We start from the raw sequence: 21,706 nt of genomic DNA on the forward strand, positions 1-21,706 counted from the left end.
CTTTTTATTGTGCGACTTTGGTCGCTATTTTCCGTTACGGGGTTAAACGCAGTGAAAAAACGTTATTATATTTTGATAGATCGGGCATTTTCGGTCATGGCGATACCTAATGTGTTTATGATTTTTACTGTCTATTTTTATTTATATGACTTCTAGGGAAAGCGGGTTGATTTGGAAAAGGTTAACACCCTTGATGTTAGCGACCGATCCCGGGAGTTAGAGACGGGTGTTTGCTTCACCCCTCTTCATACTCCCCCATGCGCAATAAAACGTACAGGTACGTCTTATTGCGCTAATTGTGTATGGAACTAAGCATGGGGTCAGTTGTATTTTGTTTTGCGCCTAAAAATTATCTAATTTTCTCTAAGATAAGTTGCAAATCCAGGAAAACATCTGTCTTGCAAAGATACATTAGGAACATTGCAACAAACACACCCACCGGCTAACTTCTCAAGACTCTGGCTTAGTCGCAAAAATGCACCCAAAATGTCACAAAAAAAACACAAAAAGAAATGAAAAAGCAAGTCGAAATAAAGATACATGTGTAGTATTTTGAGGTTGGTGCCAAAAAATGAAGGATACAAAGATTTGCAGAGATGAGCAATGCCTCAGAGAGGTTGTCAATGTGGTCTGAGATGGATGGAGAGGAAAAGGAACAGTGAATGACCCTAGAATCGACTTCACCTCTAAATTACTGTAATTAACTGTACCTTTTTCTCTTATACAGTGGAGTATGCCTATGAAGATACTGGTCTCTGTATAATGACTTTATTTAGTAGCAGTATGGTGGTATTATTCTGTCACTATGTGGAGGTAATATGAACTCATGGTGTGGTATTATTTGGTAACAACAATCTAGTTTTATGTGGACAACTATGTAAAGGTAATAAGAGGTTACGCTGTGGAGGTATTATTTGCTAACAGTATGAAACTGTTATTCAATGACTATGTAATGATAGAGGCTGTGTATACAGTTTATGCTGACTACCCACTCAAGAATATGTCCCTACTAAGGGCGCCGTGAAACAAATTCTCAGAATCTTTTAATGATGAAAAAGTTGAATGCAATCACTGAGGGACCATGAAGTTTTTCCACGTTTCTCAACGCAGAAAATTCAGTGATTTTCAGCAGAGTCTCACAGTTCACAGTACATGTCTGAGCACATGAAAATCATGAGGTCCAATGAACTGCCCAAAGAACTCAGAGAATTGTGGCAAGGCACAGATCTGGCCAAAATTACAACATAATTTCTAGAGCACTAAAGGTTCCTAAGAGCACAGTGGCCTCCAAAATCATTAAATGAAAGAAGTTTGGAACAATCACAACTCTTCCTCAACCTGGCCATCCAGCCAAACTAAGCAATTGTTGGAAAGGTAAAGAAAAACTCCAAGATCACCTTGGCTGAGCTCCAGAGATGATGTAGGAGGATAGGAGAAAGTAACAAAAAAGTCCACTATCACAGCAGCCTCCACTAGTCGGGGTTTTATGTCAGAGTGTGCCGATGGAAGCCTCTCCTCAGTGCAAGACATAGGAGAGCTGCATACAGTGTGCAAAATACATGAAGGAATCCCAGACTATGAGAAATACGATTCTCTGTCTAATGAGATAAAGATTGAACTTTTTGGTGTTAATTCTAAGTGGTATGTGTGGAGAAAACCAGGCAGTGCTCATCACCCGCCAAATACAATCCAGCAGGGATACATGGTGGTGGCAGCATTTTTCTATGGGGATGTTTTTCTTTTGCAGGGAGAGGACGACTGGTTGCAATTGCAGTTGGCTGCAATGAAACAATGAGTGAAAAATGTTAAGGGGTCTAAATACTTTCTGTACCCATTATAATATAATTTTTATATGTGAAATATTCAGTGAGGGGCTTTGTGTTTATGCTTATTAAGGCAGGGGTTATATATTATATTGAATTAAGCAGCATCTGCATAGAAATATTACATTATTATATTTTTTCTCAGGGGATTGAGTTGAGTTGTGGGACTCGTACATCATTCAGGAACACAATGTTACAGCAGACTGTAAGTGACTATGGTATTTTTAAGGGTGCAGTGTGGAAATGTACGCAAGTAGGCAAAGACAGCAGTGATGAATCCCATCTGAAAGGACCTGAAGAAGAAGAATGTCACTAATTAATTACTTCTACATATGTAGTATAATCACTGACTAACCTTCTAGCATGTGGGACAGTGCACAATGGTAACAGTAATGTGCACTGGGAATAGGGGGGGGGGCACAAAGCCGACATCCCCGACTTCCTTATGGCAGCCTTGATTACGATACAACCATTTTAACCATTTCATTACCGGCCAATTTTACAGTTTTCAATTTAGTTTTTTTTTTTACTTTCCTCTTTCCACAAGCCATATCTTTTTTATCTTAACTGTACAGACAGATAGGAGAGCTTGTTAGCTGTGGGACAAATTGTATTTTCTAGTATCATTATTTTTCATTTTGTTCATTGTACAGGGATGCTGGAAAAAAAATTCCAAATGTGGTAGAATTGTCAAAAAAACACAGGTGCACTTTATTCCTATGGGCTTTTTTTTTTACATCTTTTCCTGCGTGATCCAAGGATGGTGCCACCCAACGGGAGCACCGTTAGGTGCCGCTATCGGCTTTGGCGGGTTAACTGCCCTCGGTGCCAGCGGGTTTACCAAAAACTTGCAAATCTCAATGTATGTTTCCAAGGGTTCATTGCCTTATAGGGTTTTTCAAATAACACTAGTCACAAATTACAGGATAGAGGGCCAGTTTCTGATCACTAAGGTCCTACCACTGGGGACAGTGATCATTGAGGTCCTAAAGTTACTCAAGCACATATTTTACCATCACCAAATTTATTTGCATGTGAATAGTGTTGCATTTGGCACAAGTAACTTAAGCCAATTAAAAGGTAGTGGAAAGTTGGACGAGACAGCGTTGAACTAAACCAGCTTTATCATTCAGCTTGAGACACTTTGATAAATCTGTCTAACTGTGCACTGTCTTAAAACTGTTGCAGTGTTCCTACTCTCTGGGACAATAGGATGTGCCCGCACACAGCCTGATGCTGTCACCAGTGACTTCCTACAGTGTAAATTATAAGTGATTATTCATACATAACCATAGGGAATAACTGAGGAACGGCACAACGCTCAGCTCCATGAGAAGGTGTTCTTGAATTGTTTACTAAAACAAATATGTAAAGAGACCTGACATGTGCCCTTATTATTGGAATGAATTTTGCCTTTGACTATTACCAGTAGTAGGCGGTTACTGAGTGTTGGTATCCACTTGTCAAATGAAGATAAATGTAATGTTATGCACCCAGGGGCTAATAAACTGTACAATACATATGTCTTTTGGGGGTAAATGTGGGGAAGTCCTTGTGGAGAAGGACTAGTAGATAATAAGAAAGTAAGAGCATGTAATGTCAATCAGCTGTCTAAAGCCAGCAGGATCTAGTTATGTATTCAAAGAGGTACAGACTCTCAGTATATTTTCACTGTACAAGTCTCACCTAGAATATGCTGTTCAGTTCTCTGCACTAGTCCATAAAAAAGTTGCTTCGGCATTTGAGAGTGTACAAAGAAGTACAACAAAAATAATAATGTACATTGAGGATCTTAGTTATGAGGAAAGTTTAAACTATAAATGGTCTGTATAAACGATTGAAATTACATGGGGGCACCAGGAGGTGACAAAATTCTTTTACTGTAAGAACTATGAAACTGTGGAATAGACAGCCTCAGGCGCTGGTCACAGCAGGGGCAGCAGAAAGCTTTAAGAAGAGTCTAGATACCGTTTTACCTCAAAATACACTACTAAAAAGGGAATACTTAAAAAGACAATGGGGAGCATTTATTATTGACTTCCTACCCGAAAACTGGCATTTTTTGTGCCTTGCTGCGCCTTGTGTCCTTTTCTGACACTCACACCTTTTCTTTCATTGAGAGAACAATTTGGTGCAGCTTTGATATCCGCACACTTTCCATGTGATTCTAGTTTCTAGCACATTTTTTTGCATCATTAGAGATGCAAATAACTGGTCTATTTCACCCTCATTGATGTTGAAACAGTTTAACCCATTAACCCCCCTGCGACACAATATAACATCCCAGTGTAAATTTTAGCTCGATAAGCCCACCAAAAACATGGATCCTGAGACAAAATTCCCCACAATTCCTCCAAGTCAATGGGGGAGATTTATCAGAAGTGTCTGAGGTAAAACTGTTCTAGTTGCCCATGGAGACCAATCAGACCTCAGCTCTCATTTTATAATGTGAGAAAGTGAAATCTGAGCTCTGATTGGTTGCTAAAGGGGCAACTAGAACAGTTCTGCTCTCAGAACTTATGATAAATCTTCCCCATTTCTGTGAAATCGACCTTCCAATTATGAATCAACACTGATTGTGAATAAGTTTCTCCTGCTGTTGTACAAATGGAACAACAAGCTGGTAGAAACAATAATATTCAAGACAACCCCTATAAAGGAGTATTTCTGAAAGTGGTGGCCACAGACCATTTCCCTGTTCTCATCCTTTTTGACTGTTTTGGTCATTTAATTCTCACCCCTAGAGGTAGCATGAGGTGGTGTCTACAAGTCACAGAAGGTGCTCAGGAGACAGGCCAGTACACCAGCAGAAATGGAGGAGACCATAGAACGGCAACAAACCAGCAGCAGGACCGTTACCTCCTCCTTTATGCAAGTGCCCTGCAAAATGACCTCCATAAGGCCACCTACATCAAAGCATCTGCTCAAACTATCAAAAACATGTTTAATAGAGTGTTATTTTATACTTTTTACATTTTGGTTAATGTTTCCCTTTTGAGCCTACTGAGGTGTTATTTTATTTTGGGTACAATTCATTCAATCTAGTGGGAGTACATTGGGGTTCATTTACAATTTACATTACAGTTTTCACAATTGGACTGAATTCATGATTTGCGACCTGTCATTCCCAGTCCCCACCCTGGTCTATGTTCTGCAACTTTTGAGGGGTTTTTTTGTAACTTTTAATGTAACTGTCGCAAAAAAACCACAAAGCATAAGACACTGCCAGCAGATTTATCAAAAGCCAAAGGCAATGTAAAGCCTTTCTAAGAACAGACATAGGCGGTTATTGCAGCCGGATACATCAAGGGGCTCCAGCCTGTTCATGTATCCAGCGGGGTCCTGCAGAGCATTTATTTCTACGCCAGAAATGTGTAAATTCGCCGGCTGCAGCATGCGCCCCTGCGTTTGCCCACTCCTGGCCGGCTGCATCCACTGCTCACCTGGCCAGGCTCCCTCTTCCCCCCTTCACGCCCCACTGGTGTGAAAGTGGCACATTGGGGAAAATAATCGCAAAGCTAGCATTTGGGATTATTTCAGGGCCTCTACGCCACTGACGTGGTGCAAACCCCTGGTAAATATCCTGCATAGAACTGGTGTTAGGAGCCGGTCTAATGATAAATTAGTTAGCATTGCAGTATACAACTCTAAAAGGTTTGGACAATTTTTGATAAATCTCTTCCAGCAGGATGAGTCATTACCTCCTATTCACCAATGCTAACAGAAGTAAAAAATAATTAGAGAGAGGAGTCTGCACAAAAATAAGTCGGGAAGTAAGAGTTACGGAGAGTTTGGCAATTAAGGCCACCATATAGACGTGTGGAGTCTTATAGCCATGGATGCTCCACTAAAGGGATTCTGGGAAAATATGAAAAGTTTTCCAGGATGGGATAAGGAAAACCATGGTACTTTTAGCTTCCTTGTAAGGCAGCTCCCTTGACATCAAGAGGTCTTATGGCATGATGCAGGATTAAAACCAAACCAGTATATCTATTCCAGAAGGAACAGACTCCCAGCTGTAGACATCACTGTTAAAACCTGGTTGGGTCTCCTCAGTACAGCGCAGGGAAAAGGTTTGGCTGTGTGCGAAGCTTGTGACTAGGGTCGGGAAGTAAGAGTTCTCCTTACGGCAGGAGGCAGCCACCTTCCAAAGGGCTATGGATCGGGTCTTAAGACCTCACAGAGAATATTCAGCCGCTTACTTGGATGACATAGTGATCTTTAGCTGTGATTGGGAGAGTCATCCTGGTACAAGCCACCCTGAATACGCTTAGAAAGGCCGTTTTCACTATAAATCCAAGTAAGTGTGCCATTAGGATGGAAGAAGCCAGATAGTTGGGTTATATCATAGGGAGAGGTGAAATTAAATAAGGTAGAAGCCATCCAGGATTGGCCCCGCCCACTTACGGATAAACAAATGAGGGCATTTCTCGGTATTGTGGGATATTATAAGATTTATCCCCAACTTCGCTGAAATAGCAGTACCCCTTACTGACCTTACAAAGGGAAAAAAATGGCCATGATCAAGTGGTCCCCAGAGGCTGAAGGGGCTTTCCAGAAGCTTAAAGGGGTATTCCAGGAATCAGCATAATTCATATATAAATGAGTCAGTAAAATATAAGCTAATATGTAATTAGTTATTTCAAATTTTGCTCCCTTTAGCAGAAAAATGCTGATGAGATAGACGGTAATGAAGAATTAAAATGCTACTGGCCCTTTAATCAGTCCGTTAATTTCCTCCGCGCGGTCCGTTGCAGAGCATACACAGGACAGAAGATGGCCGCTGGTCACATGTCCACATCACATGAGACTAATGACATTAAGTTTCATTTATTTATAGCATTATGGGTTTTTGTATCAGACATTCATATTCCTGGAATACCCCTTTAAGGTTGCTCTCTGTAGACAGCCAGTGTTGATAGCCCCTGATTTTTCTTGTGAGTTTGTGATACAAACAGACACATCAGAGGTAAGTCTAGGGGCTGTAATGTCGCAGGTGGTAAATAGGTAGGAACATCCAGTGTGCTATCTCAGCAGAAAACTTTCCCCAGTGGAACATAACTACAGGGGGTCCCCTACTTAAGAAAACCTGACTTACATACAACCCCTAGTTACAAACGGACCTCTGGATTTTGGTAATTTACTGTACTTTAGTCCTAGGCTACAATAAACAGCTATAACACTTATCAATGATGCCTGTAATTAAGATTTATTGTTATTCCTGGTGTCACAGAGACCAAAAAATTTTTGACTGGGGTTACAATAATAAAGTATACGGTTCCGACTTACATACAAACTAAACTTAAGAACAAACCTACAGAACCTATCTTGTATGTAACCCAGGGACTGCCAGTATTCAATAATCGAGGGAGAGTGCTTGGCCATCAAGTGGGGCCTAAATTCGTTCCAGTACTACCTCCTGGGTCAAAAGTTCTGGCTGGTATCAGATCACGCTCCTCTGAAATAACTCAGGGGAAAAAAAAGGGTAACAATGCCGGTGTGACCCGCAGGTTCTTGGTTTTGCAAGACTTTAATTATACAGTGGAGCATGGGCCTGGCAAATTACAAGGTAACGCAGATGCGTTGTCTAGGGATTATCGCATGCTGGCTGAAGGTGCCCAGACCCCCGGTGTTGGGCAGAGGGGGGGTATGAAGAAAGGCACAAGGTGTTGTCGTGGATGGTAGATACGTGGTGCCTGACCTCGGTGAAGTAAAAACCAGTATTGCTGGTGTCAGCGGCGTTCGGCCACTGACACTTTTGTTATTTTAGCATAGCTGCAAAGCAGCTGATCCGGGTTTTTTCTGGAGCAGTAACAGTGCTGGGTGGGATGGCTGCTCCCACGTTCCAGGCCAGGGCTTGCAGCCCTATGTAAAGCCACCTGTGTCAGGAGAAGGGTGGGTGGTTCCCTACCTGTGTGTAGCTGAGTGGAACACAGGGAATAGCAGAGCCAGAGCTGAGCCTTGCTGTGTGGGGAAGTCTGAGGACTGAAAAGGTGCTCCTAACCCAGGAGGGTGAAGTATGGCACTGTACCTCTTAATGTGTATTGTGCTTAATGACATGGACTGAGATTTATCATATGGACTATGCATTTTGTTTTGCCGGCTGGAGCAAGCCCTTTTGTCCAAAATAAGGACAGCTGTTTTTGTTCTGGCGCTTCTCTCTCTCTAGATATATATATATGTATATAATATGTCTATCTATGTATAGCCATTACCAATTTACTTTTCACAAATGAGAACCAAGTCTTCATCAAACAGATGAATCATTTCCACAATATGGAGATCTAGTTTTAAGTTCTATTTTCTTCCTCTTTGTTGAAATATGTAAAGTGTCAGCCACAAAGCCCTGTATGTGCAGGTTTATTGCAAATTCACTATAGTGGAGGTTGGTGAATAGGTAGCGGTGAGGTCATGCTGCGCTTTTATAGATCCTTGCACACAGTAATGTTCCTCCACTTGTACACAAGGTCGTGCTAGTAGCAGCGTGTAAATAGAAACAGGATGCACGCAGCGACACAAATAGACTTGTGCTACATCACAGAACAGGTTCCTGAAAACAAGTCACCTCCGCTTCCTGGCCAGTGACATTTACCCATCAGAACATCCCTTTATAGAAGATAATCTGCTTCATTTTATATGGTGGAAATATATGGAGGACCTGTTGATATTTTTTCTTTCTTATGAGCGTGTATGTCCTCAGTAAAAAAAACACTAGGGAAAACCTGTATTCATTTTATGAATTGTTAAAGAACAGAACTGGAAAGAAGCCAGTCACCATGGTGACTAGAACATCAACATTGCCAAGTGGGCTTGTCACCAACAGCATCCGCTTCACCAGCTGTCCTGACACAGGTGATCACAGACCGCTCCTGCCAGATCAGTGTGAACTCTGACTGAGAAAATATGCAAAGTTTTCCAGGATGGAAGGAAAACCATGCCTCTTTTAGCTACCTTGACATCAAGCATGACCTTCAAGAAGCCTAATGAAATGAATTTGGATTAAACCAAACTAGTATATCTATTCCAGGAAGAACAGACTCCCAACTGTAGACAACGCTGTTTCAACCTGATTGGGTCTCCTCAGTACAGCGTAGGGAACTGGTTTGGCTGGGTGAGAGGCTTGTGACTAGGGTTGGTGAACTCTGACTGATGCTGATAGACAAGACACATAGGCAGTGTTCATCCAAGTCATTTGAACTGTGTGCAATATAAATGCTATGTAAATGTGATATTAAAGAAAACCAACCATTTAAAAAAATGGTTTAAATAGCGATGTCCTCCCCTAAGCTTAACACGCCTCTCGTGTGATGTTACCTGGAAGCATTAGAGAGGGAGGTGCGGTGGCGTGCATAATTAGCAGCCTGGAGTGCCGGACATCTTGTCCCTATGCTCCGTGCTGCTTTTTATAACTTTCTTTTCTAGGTGATCCTGGCGTAACAAGCTTAGAGGAGGACAGCACCGCGATCGGAATGAAGAGGAACGGAGGTGAGTACCCTTTAAATGGGTGATTTCCTATAAATACATTGTAAACGCAATTCAAAACCCACATAAGAAAAGGACCTATGGCCTATCTTCACAAGAGGGTAATAATCGCTTAATTATGAATGATAATTACAAGGTCTTCTTGGATAGAGATATTGATAATATATCCATAGAATAGGTCCTCAATATCAGATAGGTAGGGTCCTAACCTTAACCTGTTCCGAGCGTCTGATAAACAGAGAATTCTCAGTGTAGTGGTTAGACCAGGGACTACTGCGGAAAAGGGTAGGAAAGGAAAAGCTGTGGGAAGTGGGCAGACATTGATGAAAACATGGGAAAAACTAAGATAAAGGCAGTGCAATGACTATGCAAGGAAGGAAGTGCAGCCAGTAGTGTGCTGTCCACAATGGAGACAGACCACACAGTTGCTATGATGCATGGGAGTTCCAGACGCTTATGGGCCCAAAGGCATTGGCCATTCCAAAAAAGGGCCTGCTAAAAGCGGATTGATCTCTGCATGCACCCACTCCCTGACACAAGCAGTGCGACTCTATACATTGTGCTGTCGTCTGCACTCTGCTGAGGAGCAGAAGAGCCTGACTGCAGCGTGTTGAGTGCATTGTGGGATCCCTGGGAGGTAAGTACAAGTTTGTTTTATTTTTGGCTGCAATAAAGGGTGTCATGTACAGAGGGTTAGGTGAGAGTTAACTATATAGAGAGGGTGGGGGCCCTGGATAAAGTGTGTAGAGTGCAGAGGTGAGGGGTAAACTATATTGAAAGGGTACAGAGGGGAAGGGGGTATGGGGCACTGTATTAAAGACGCACAGTACAAAGGGGAGGAGAGTTAACTATATAGGGAGGAAGGGCCATTAATAAAGGGGGGGAAAAGGCTGCTGTATAAGGGGGTGAAGCTGTGTAGTGGGGGGATAGAAAGCAGAAAGGGCACCATGTAATCTGTGTGCGCTATATAAAGTATTATTATTATTATATAGCAGGAGGGGTGCTGTATATAAATTTATGGGTGGGGGAGCAGTATATAGGAGGGGTGCTGTATATTCATAAATGGGGAGGATTTTCGTAACTACAAAAACATACTGGTAGGTTGATTAGATTGTGAGCCCCATGGGGACAGCGACTGATTTGGCAAGCACCGTGCAGCGCTGCATAATCTGTGTGCGCTGCATAAATAAAGGAATTATTATTATTATATAACTATAGGACCGGGGTGCCTTGTATGCATATCCAGGTGACAATTGAAGTGTGTTTTTTTTTAGGGGCGCAGTGTGGCAACACTGCTCTGTCTATTATTGGGGTAACTGATGTCCATACTTTTTTGAACCCCCATAATTGTGTACTAAAGAAGACATTTCAGTCCTCTTAAAAGGAAGAATGGTGGCACCTAGGAGGTTAAGGAGCTGTGCACTGGCTACTGAGGAAGAACTGTTCTCAAAGTACTTTTTATTATACCCTTTTTTCCTTTGTATCTAACTTGAGTTTTGGTTGGAATTTTCTCTGCAATGGATACGTATGAACTTGGCTTCCAGACTATGTTATCAAATGCTAAAATCAGGGAATGATTTGTCAAGACACACTCTACAGGGGAGAACCTTCCTGCTTCTACTGCAGACAATGACTGCAGATGTGCCACGCAGACATGAGTTTTATGTCAATGACAAATATTCACTCCTGCTCTAGTGATGTCACCGCAGGTTAAAGCAGATTTTTCTTCAGCCTCTGCTGCCCTTGATAGACGACTGTGTATACATACAGATGTTGAGAATAACAGGGGTATATAATGGCGCTATATACAGTAAATAAAGATTATTGTTATTATTCTGCTATTAGTTTTACACTACTAAACTATCTGTGCCTACTACAGTAGTATAGCAGACTCATCCTCATACATAGTGGCACTGTATCCTCCATACCTCCCAACTGTCCAGGGTTCAGCAGAACAGTCACAGATTGGGGGTGCTGTAGAGGCTAGTGAGGGGACTACAAGAAGGCATCACATCGTGATGGAGGGTCACATAGGGGCAGTTTAAGTGTTGGTCCCTTAAGGGGCATCATATTGTCGGTGTGCTCGGTATGGGGCACATTATAATTTAAAGGCAACCTGTCACCTCAAAACCCCACAATACAGAGGTGACTGTAATTGTGATGTAATGCTGCCGTGCAGCTCCTCTGTTTTGGTGCTGCGGCACATAAAATAATTTTATTGCCCATCATTTTTCTGAGATCCAGTCAAGGAGGCGGGAGAGCTCTCAGATCCAGTCATGCCCCCCTCCCCCACCCGCCTTCTCTGCACGCCCCTTGTCACAGCCCCCAGCTCCACTTCACTATAACTGGGTTATAATATTTCACACATGCACAGTCCATCTATCATTTCGGAGCTGGGCGGCTCGTCCCGGCTGAGTATTGTCAATCTTGGAGCAAGGCCGTCAAAGCTGGCACTAAGCAAGAGACTCGTGACTTTATGCATGCGCAGAATATACAAACCAACAAGTTGTAGTGATGTGGAGCTGGAGAGGCTGTGAGAAGGTGGGGAACTTGACTGGATCCAAATACTCTCCTGCAGTGACTGGATCTCAGAAGAAAATGATGAGGTGTAAAAGTCTTTTTATGTGATAAAGCACCAACGCAGAGGAGCCACACTGGCACCATTGCCCCACAATTGCAGTCATCCATAAGATACTGTGCAGGGTTTATTGTGGGGTTTTGAGGAGACAGGTTCCTTTTAAGCCCTGACATAAGGTTCTGTTTCTCCAGTCTATCTCCTCAATATCATAGAAGGCAGGAGACGTGAGATTAGACCGTTGCTCATTTTGCTGTTTCTGTGCCAATCTCTATGACCAGTCTCTGCCATACAAGATCTGCAGAGTAGGATGTCCACGCGATAAAAAGTTACACTACTGACAGGTTTTGAAAGGACAACATAAAATATTAAAACTCTGCCCCAGGACAAGACACTGCCTGAGGCTCATCTGGTTTCATGGAAAATGCCCAGCACGACACTTTATGTCCCTGCTGTGGTATAGTAATGAGAAGGCATCAATCCTTTGCATTACTGTAACTTCACTTCTGGTTGGTGAATTTATAATTAACCATAGTCCTTTTTGGTTATCCGTCTATAAAGGAATTTATATAAAAGGAAATAATTCCATTTCAGTCCATGGACAGTGATATGTCAGACGCACAGGAGATAATGCTGGTATCTGTAAACTATTGGTAAGACAAGAAAGAAGATAACAGACACCACAACTAAAGAGCTGGAATAAAAAAATATGAATTCATAAATAATAATATTAATTAAATAATTAAGTCTCCCAGAGACTACAAAAAAAAAAATGTGCATGTTGGACCACCGTGACCATTCTGGTAAATCAGAATAGTAGTCGGTCACAATTCCCAAATATACAGGGGGTATTCGCTCATCTTGACAGAAAAAAAAACAGATGCAGTAGGGAGATTGGAGAAAGTTCCACAAAGTTGACTGAAGTCACTGAAGTCATCCACCTGAGGAGTGGCAGAGAGGGCTGACAGAAGCCTCTCCTCAGTGCAAGAGATATGAAAGCTTCATACAGAGTGCAAAACACATAAAGGACTCCCAGCTTCACCATCCAACAAGACATTGACCCTAAGCATAATAAAGCAGTGGCTTCAGAACAACTCCATGACCATTATTGACTGGCCCAGCCAGAGCCCTGACCTAAACCCAACTGAGCATGTCTGGAGATACTTGAAAATGGCCTCCACCAACATTCACCATCCGACCTGAGGGAACTGGAGAGGATCTGCAAGGAAGAGGCAGAGGATCTCCAAATCCAGGTTAGATAAACATCATTCCCAAGAAGACTCATGGCTGTACTAGCTCAAAAGCCGCTTCTACTCAATACTGAACAAAGGGTCTGAATACTTATGACCATGTGATATTTCCGTTTTTCTTGTTTAATATTGTATATACTCGAGTATTAGCTGAGTTTTCCCGCACAAAAAATGTGATGAAAATCCTCACCTCACACTCAAAAAAAAAACAGAGTGTACTCACCTTCCAACGCCCCTCCAGCGGGTCTTCTATATATAGCGATGCTCCAGCTCCTTGTCCCGCTGTCCGTCGCAGGGATGGCTTGCTGACATTCTACTATGTGGGCTGGCATTGGCACACACTATGATGTTAGCGGGTGGCTGATATCATGGTGCCTGCGACGGACCATGGGACACGGAGCCGATGCCGAAGCATCGCTGTATAGAAGAGGACCTGCCGGAGGGGGCGTGGGAAGGTGAGTACACTGTTTGTTTTTTTTCCAACAGGCATTATATTGGGGGCAGGGGCTGCAGGCTATATACTGTAGGGCAGGGGCTGGTAGGCTATATACTACAGGGGGCTGGTAGGCTATATACTACAGGGGGCTGGCAGGCTATATACTACAGGGGGCTGACAGGCTATATACTACAGGGGGCTGACAGGCTATATACTACAGGGGGCTGGCAGGCTATATACTACAAGGGGCTGGCAGGCTATATACTACAGAGGCTTGCAAGCTATATACTACAGGGGGCTGGTAGGCTATATACTACAGGGGGCTGGCAGGCTATATACTACAGGGGGCTGGCAGGCTATATACTACAAGGGGCTGACAGGCTATACACTACTGGGGCTGTGACCAATGCATTTTCCACCCTTGGCTTATACTCGAGTCAGTAGGTTTTTCCAGTTTTTTGTGTTAAAGGGGTCTCGGCTTATACTCGGGTCGGCTTATACTCCAGTATATAGTATATATGGGTAAATTAGCAAAAAAAAAATATTTTTATGTTTTTGTCAAGATGGGGAGTAGAGTGTACATTAATGAGCAAGAAAAAGAACTTTTTTGATCTTACCAATTGGCTGCAATGAAACAAAGAGAACAATTTAAAGGGGTCTGAATACTTTCCGTATCCAATGTATGAAGATTTGCCACTTCAATAAAACCCTCTCATTAGACATGCCTCTGCATGTATATGTACCTGTCTTTGGCTCCTTTTAAAGCTCAAGCCTTTCCCTGTTCTGCCCTGTTGCCCTGTTCAAACAGACATAGGGGAGATAAGTCTCTTAGAGCAGAACTGTTCTAGTTGCTCGTGGAAACCAATCAGAGCTCAACTTTCATTCTCCCACAGTCATTTATAAAATTAAAGCGGAGTTCTGATTGGTTTCCATGGGCAACTAGAACAGTTTTACCTCAGAAACTTGATGATAAATCTCCCCAAAAGTTTCAGTCTCTGTCTATGCTTCCGGTCAACCATAATGTTGTCTCCCTTCTCACAGTCTTCCCTCACTGATAGAGACCGGGAGAAGAGATGGGGAGAGAGAATGATAAGTCATACTGTGCTACCGCTGAAGCTCCTCCTATTCAGCAGAGCGCAAAGATGTAAAGAAGGAAGAAGGGAGGATCTGCACACAGTACAAAAGTTAGTAACAGGACTGATGAATCACTTGATAAATATTCAGGGATTATACACAAGGCAGTAAAGGTACATGGGCAACTTATGTACAAGAGGGGCCAACCCCTTTAATCTTCTGTTTTTTTTGTTAGTGGTCATAGTAAGGGGTCAAAATATGTGAGCCATAAGCTACTTCTGCCATGGCATCACATATGGTCCCTCATGTCTAGTCATCTGTGTCTTATGTTGGAGGTAACAAAAGTTCTCAGAGAGGCCTTCCCAAATAGACATTCATCTATGTGCTGTACAATATATTGACGTTATATACAAAAAAATTATTTGAATAATTATTATGATTGTGTCACCTCTGGAACACCCCACCAATCAGTAGAGGACAGGATCCCAGCCCCCTGCTCCTTCTCATAACAGTACTGTAGGGATGTGGGTTTGAAAGGAGCTGACCTCCAGTACATTGATGCACAGTCTAGGAATGGGGTGTCGGGACCCCAGTTTTAGTAATCATAGACTAAATATCCATAACTATCCCTTATGGGATTACCACTGTAAGCAATCTATTACGAAACATGTTCCCCCAGCCTGGTCAAAGCGAGTCAAGATACCTGAATATACTATATTACATATAGATTTCAATGGAGATTAGGAATGCTGTAAAAATATCCAGGGCCAAATTACTAAATGGTTTTTAGCACATTTTTGTACTTCCATGTATTTGCATCTCATCATAAAAACAACACAGATGACAGGCCTGGTAAAAATATTCAGACTCTGATGGCTTACTATATACAATGATATGCTGGCATATGGCAGGCATGCAAATAGGTAATTTAGAATTATACAGCCATCTTTTTTTATGATGACTGCATCCCTTCTGTCCTCTCTAATCTACGTAAAATTCACCATGGTCATCATCTTGGTCATGGATATTCAAGTATGACTCCTTCATGCATAATAGACTTTTGGAGCAGCATGTGCCTCCATATGGTGTCTACTGTATTGCCTCTAGGTTATAACATTGTTATGTTATAAGCATTATATGACACAGATCTATAATATAGATGAGTATTTCCTGGTTACATTAAACTCAAACTGGTAGATGTTAATCTTAAATAGATCCTGTCACAACATTTTCACAAATACAGATAGTGACAAGTTCCCATAGAGTCCTAGAAACTGACACCCTTCTTTTAACTAAAAATTGTTTCCCTCAGATCTCCATAAATAAACTTTGTTATATTCCCGGCCACCTCCTCCCAATATCTAATTTCAGTATGTCATGTGACAAGGGTGATTTCTCAGGTCCATTTACATTTGCAACATCTATCTCATGTATGTATCTGATCACATGTATTCACAACAGCCTCCATGGACTTTTACTTCTTCCCATCCGCCATTGAGGCTGCTGTGATTTCACGTGATAAGATACATACATGGGGTACCGTGCAAATGTAACAGGAGCTTAGATGACATAACACTGGTCACAGGATATGAAGTGGCCAATGATGTAACAGAGCTCTCTCTCAATGTTCTACACTGCAGGATGTCCTAGCAGCGGGACCTGTCAATCAGGAACGTGAAGGTAGGGCAATGCAGTAACCACTGATTATACAGGGCCTCATTGGACTCATAGGGACATATTTACTTACCCGATCCCTCGGAGTTCCGCGATTCAATAAGATCATGCGCCCGATTTCCTGAATATATCTCTTCCCTGATCAGGTCAGCCGGAGTTCACCCTCTTCCTCCCGGTGTATGTTAAATCCCACGCATAGTCCGAATCAGTCGGATCATCCAATGTCCCACCCCCTGATTTGTGTCGCATAAAATCCAATCACATGCGCCAAAATCCCTTTTTAAATACCTGTCCCACCGGCGCGATCCCCGAAAACGTCGGAAAACCTGACTGAAATGCGATCCGCAGACCCTTAGTAAATAAGCCCCATAGACTCACATAAAGTTTACAAATTGATTTTTTTAACATTGCAGCCATGGAAAGGAACCATATAGTGATCAGGGCAATTTTTTTAACCATAGTTTTTTAATGAAGTATTTATTTTGGGTGGGTTGATTTGCATGAGTGAGGGCTACACAAAAGGATGGACATACAAAACTCTTTTATGTGTCATGGATTAGGAAATCCCACCTTTGGTTGGCCCATCACCATTCCTGACAGAGCATGGTAAAGACCCAAACAATTACACTCCTGCTTCACCTTACTTGCCCTGCCTCTTGCCCTCCTGGGTTGGGTGCAGGGTCAGTTCCAGGTTTCAGTAGGCCCCTGGGTGACAGAGCCTCTTTGCAGTGATTTCATATGGCGGCATTAAAAATTGGAAACTAAAACAGTCTCCTGTTCCCTAAAATATTCCCTAGTTTATCATACCAAACAGCTCCCTCATGGTTATTTTATATAAGTTGCCCTCACACCCTTACGGATTCCTTATGTACAGCCTTATGTGGGCCCCCCAGCAGCTCTGGGCCCAGGCACTTGCCGGGGCATGCCCTGTGCTGGCGCCAACCCTGGATGGGTGGGTGTAAAGGGATATGTAATTGTGAAAGAGACCTCCACGGATTTGTTATTGAGCGCATATGATATGCTACGTTAACAAATAAATTATGAAAACATATTAGAAGAAATATAAAAAAAAATAAATGAAATCCAAAGCTTAGATTGGGGCCCTACGTGAAAGCTACATCTAGTGCTTTAATAAACTACATATTATAGACCGTGCACTAAATGTATGCATTTGCATTTACTCTATTGAGTGTTCACATCACTGTGCAGTTATAACGTGATAGCGTTTTACTGTGTCTTACTGCAAATACTACCCCCCCCCCCTCCTGTTCTATAATGCAGACTTGAAGACATAAGCGATTCCAAGGCCATTTTTATGTCAATTCTTGATGAATAAATAGCACGGAAACATATGGGGTGACCACAAGCTGGGTGGCCCCAATGAAAAAAACAAAGCAGCTTTAGCATAAGAGGCAAAACGTTACTGAAATATGAGGGTCACCATAAGATTGAGGTCGCCAGTTCTAATACCAATACACGCCAGACTTTTCCTATGTCTATTAAAAATCATGTGCACAACCTAAACCGTTAGACAAAAGGAGCAAGGCATAGAGTTATCCTAAAAGAAGAACATACTCCTTGCACTGAACGACTGAAAGCATGTAAATCATATGTGAATAAAAACATCACCTTCCCAAATCAGGAGGAGGCCTGAGATATAAAAGGCAATAAAACTTTCCATTATAGTGTTTCTCTCTTTAGGTTCCTCCCCTGGTGGAAAGTATTCGACCAACAAAGTGGCCTCACAGCTTTCTTGTTTTGCTTATCCATGTTATGATTTAGCTCGATCCCTTTCTCGGGTTAGGAAAGGAGACTATTGTGTGGACTTTCTAAGCAGACACATTCTGATTTGTGTGCTGACAATGTGGTTAGATTATCAGGGTACAGGTTTATATACACTTTCATTTAGCTTCTGAACATTGTGCTAGTATCTGACACAGAAAGAGAAATGAGACCGATCAGAGATGAGAGATGATGAGATCCATGAGATACCTATTGCACACAATGCACATTTCTGCTATTCTCTGCTACATCTCTACCTGCATCTCTGCTATTCCACAACACACTAGATCTGATGTAGCTTCCTACCCCCATAAAGAACTTATCTGCCTGTAGCTTATAGTTCTCATCACGCTGCTGCTGACAGGAACTGAGTGGGGCTTATTTACTAAGGGTTCCTGCGGCCACATTTTCGTCAGGTTTTCCGACTTTTGGGGGTTCGCGGGGGGCATTATGTCACAATCGCGCCGGCAATCGCGGGCCATCGGACGATCCGACGGATTTGGACTAAGCGTGGGATTAAACATTCAAATTTGTGTCGCAAGCCAAGCACTTATTTGCACCAGGAAGAAGAAGGTGAACTCCGGTGGACCTGAGCGGGGAGCGACACATGCAGGATATCGGGCGCAGGATCTACGTGGATTGCAGCAGATGTGCATTCCGGATCAGGCGGTTAAGTAAATGTGTCCCAGTGTCTATGTATCAGTGTGAGCTCTGTCCTGGACTGCAGGGGGGCAGGGCAAGAGTGCAGAGAGCAGAGAGAGAGAGAAACTCACACAGAAAGTCACACAGAAAACCAAGATGGTGTCCCCAACCCTAAGCCAGAAGTTACAGGGTCGTGTCTAGGGGCAACTGAAATTGTGTACCGCAGGACTGATAGAGACAGGTTGGAATTATACCTGTAAAATGCTGTATTTTTGTGAATTAGAGAGTATGTGTTATTTTGTTATCCTGAGTACATATAAGAAGCTTGTCTTTGTGGTAATACCCCTTTAAGTTATAAACTGTATTAGCACCCTGTGGATGCAAATACAGTCAAAGGCTACATTCTAACCAACGTATGGGGGACACGTCCCCCATAAACTTCATTGGCCTTGCGGCACCATACCGCTCGTGCGTACACAGTACACGTGAGGCAACATACCGTTCCGTAGCCCTTAGAAAGATAGGACATGTCCTATCTTTCGAAGGAATACGGCGTAGTGCGCTGTGTATTCCTATGGAGAGGGGCTGATGTATGGCCGCCGTACTACGGGCGGTACTGCGGGCATACATAGTGTGCATGTAGCCTAAAGCACATCGGGAGGATCAAGGTCAGCGATACTTCTCAATTTCTTGAACAAACTGGTTCAGGAGGATTTGTTCAATCCTTCCATGGTAGGGCCCCATTGCCATTGTATAGGCTGTGTCATGGGTAAAAATTATATAATAAAATGGCCTCTAGGTAAAAAACAGGTATTCTAGTTTGTTTTTCCTTTGGGCAATGTTCTTCATTCTTTGTATGTGGCTGATGTTCCATGTGACGTCACGTCCTGCGATGCCACATACAACGCTACAGCTATTAGCCTGCTGTCACATGTATCACTGGGTGACACATCACTTACAGCTGCACTTTACATGTAGCCGGGGGGTTGTGCCTTAGAGCTAAAGAACATGTATTTATCCTTATAATAAAACAAATCAACAGCAAAAATCCCATTTCAGATACCATAGCATATGTAAAAGTTGTATTTCCTCATGTTTCCTGTCTTTTACATGGTATAAAACTGACATTCAAATTAAAGACTAAAGATCTAACATAGAGATCATCAAAACTTTGCATAGACAGGGCTGCAAAACCATTCATTCTGTGTGGGAACACAAGATTGCCCGTGGTATGAAGCGAAGAAGTCACAATAAAACATGTAATAAACATAACGCAGATTGACTAACAGTCTAATAATACACATCATAGAGATGCCCACAACTTGTACATGGCTGCAATGAGGATGCAAAGTTCCACGATGCAGCTGTAAGATGTGCAATGCGTATGTCATTCATGGGCTGATAGATATGGAAGTGAAGATGTATAGATCTCTATACAGAGGCTCTTGGTGTAGGGGCAATATATAACCAGGATGCCAGCTGTCACACTGGGTCGTGATACAGGAACACAGCGTCTGCACAAATCACCGTCTGCGGATGCTTCTCAGACACAACATCCATAGCACATCAGGAGCAACAGGGAGATGCAGGTAGTGAAGACAGCAACCCTATATCTATACCCATACATATGGTATACATCAGCCGGCACATTACATACAGTATACATATGAGCCGGCACATTACATGCAGCATATATAATGTGTGTATGAGCTGGCATAGCTAGCACATCACATTTGGTATACCTACAAGCTGGTACATCACATGCAGTATATATATGATCTGGCACATCACAAGCAGTATATATATGAGCTGGCACATCACATGAAGTATATATATGATCTGGCACATCACATGCAGTATACTTACAAGCTGGCACATCACATGCAGCATATATATACAAGCTGTATATATGAGCTGGCATAGCTGGCACATGGCATTGAGTATATATACAAGCTGGCATATCACATGCAGTATATATGAGCTGGCACATCACATACATAGATATATATATGGCACAGCTGGCACATGGCATAGAGTATACATATATGAGCTGACACATCACTGGTAGTATATATACAAGCTGGCACATGACATTGAGTATATATACAAGCTGGCACATCACATGCAGTATATATGAGCTTGCACATCGTATACAGCTGCAATGTCCCCCGTGTCCCCCCACTCACCTCTCGCTGTGCCCCCTCTGCTACATGCATTGCCCCTCCCTCTGCAGAGGTTCCCTGGTACCTGGGGTGGCAGCGGTGCCGCAGACAGGATGGTGCCAGCCTTTTGTTGCCTGGTACACTGAGCTGACAGTCTGTCTTCCTCCTTCCTACATCTCCCTCCCCCGGATTTGGCTGCTGGGGCTGTGTTCTCGTCTGATGCTGGTGGCACACTCCATACACCACCCTCCTCAGTGCCCGCAGCTTGTCTAGAGTCCACCCACAAGCTGCGGGGCAGGGGGCAGCTGGGAGTCCCTGTGACGGAGGAGAGAATCCCCCATCATGTCCTCTTACCTGTGCTGCCCGTGCTCCCCCATTACCTCTGGGTGTCTATAGGCTTCCCTTATCCCCAGAGGGAGGAGGTGAAGTGTCCATGTCCCCAGTGCCCGGGGGTGTGGGGCGCCCCCCTCCGTGTGCGGCAGCACGTGCACCCTGTGTGCTGGCATGTGTCGCCGGATTCCTATTCATTACACCGAGAGCTGCTGTTGTCATGGTAACAGAGTAACCAGGAAATCACGACATTTGCAGGCAGCAGCACAATGTGTCAGGCGGCTGGGGGTAGGGGGGGGGGGGGGTGATGGGTCTCATAATTTACACACACAGGGTCTTCCACTGCCCTCTGATACCTGGACATTGCCCCGGAGCACCAGGATGCCCCCAGCCCTGCTGCCCACCTCATGTGTCATAGCCTCCTGTGTGTGGGCACAGAGAAAAGTACATTTCCTAATATCCAAAGAAGTACAGCT

At 43.1% G+C, this 21,706-nt stretch overlaps 1 protein-coding gene across 4 annotated transcripts in view; it reads right to left on the reverse strand.

Moving 5' to 3' along the window:
* PRR7 (proline rich 7, synaptic) overlaps window positions 1-21,435 on the reverse strand; it is a 40,537-nt gene extending 19,102 nt beyond the window's left edge. The window contains exon 1 of one of the 4 annotated variants that reach the window (XM_072146020.1): window positions 21,281-21,435. The gene's annotated coding sequence lies outside the window, so the exon portion shown is untranslated. Of the gene's footprint in view, window positions 1-20,924; window positions 21,215-21,254 lie in introns of those variants that run through there. The other 3 variants (XM_072146017.1, XM_072146019.1, XM_072146018.1) reach the window with 3 other exon arrangements.
* Between the last annotated feature and the right edge of the window lie 271 nt (window positions 21,436-21,706).

The sequence above is a fragment of the Engystomops pustulosus genome, chromosome 4 (genome assembly GCF_040894005.1).
Source record: "Engystomops pustulosus chromosome 4, aEngPut4.maternal, whole genome shotgun sequence".
Classification (NCBI taxonomy): domain Eukaryota; kingdom Metazoa; phylum Chordata; class Amphibia; order Anura; family Leptodactylidae; genus Engystomops; species Engystomops pustulosus.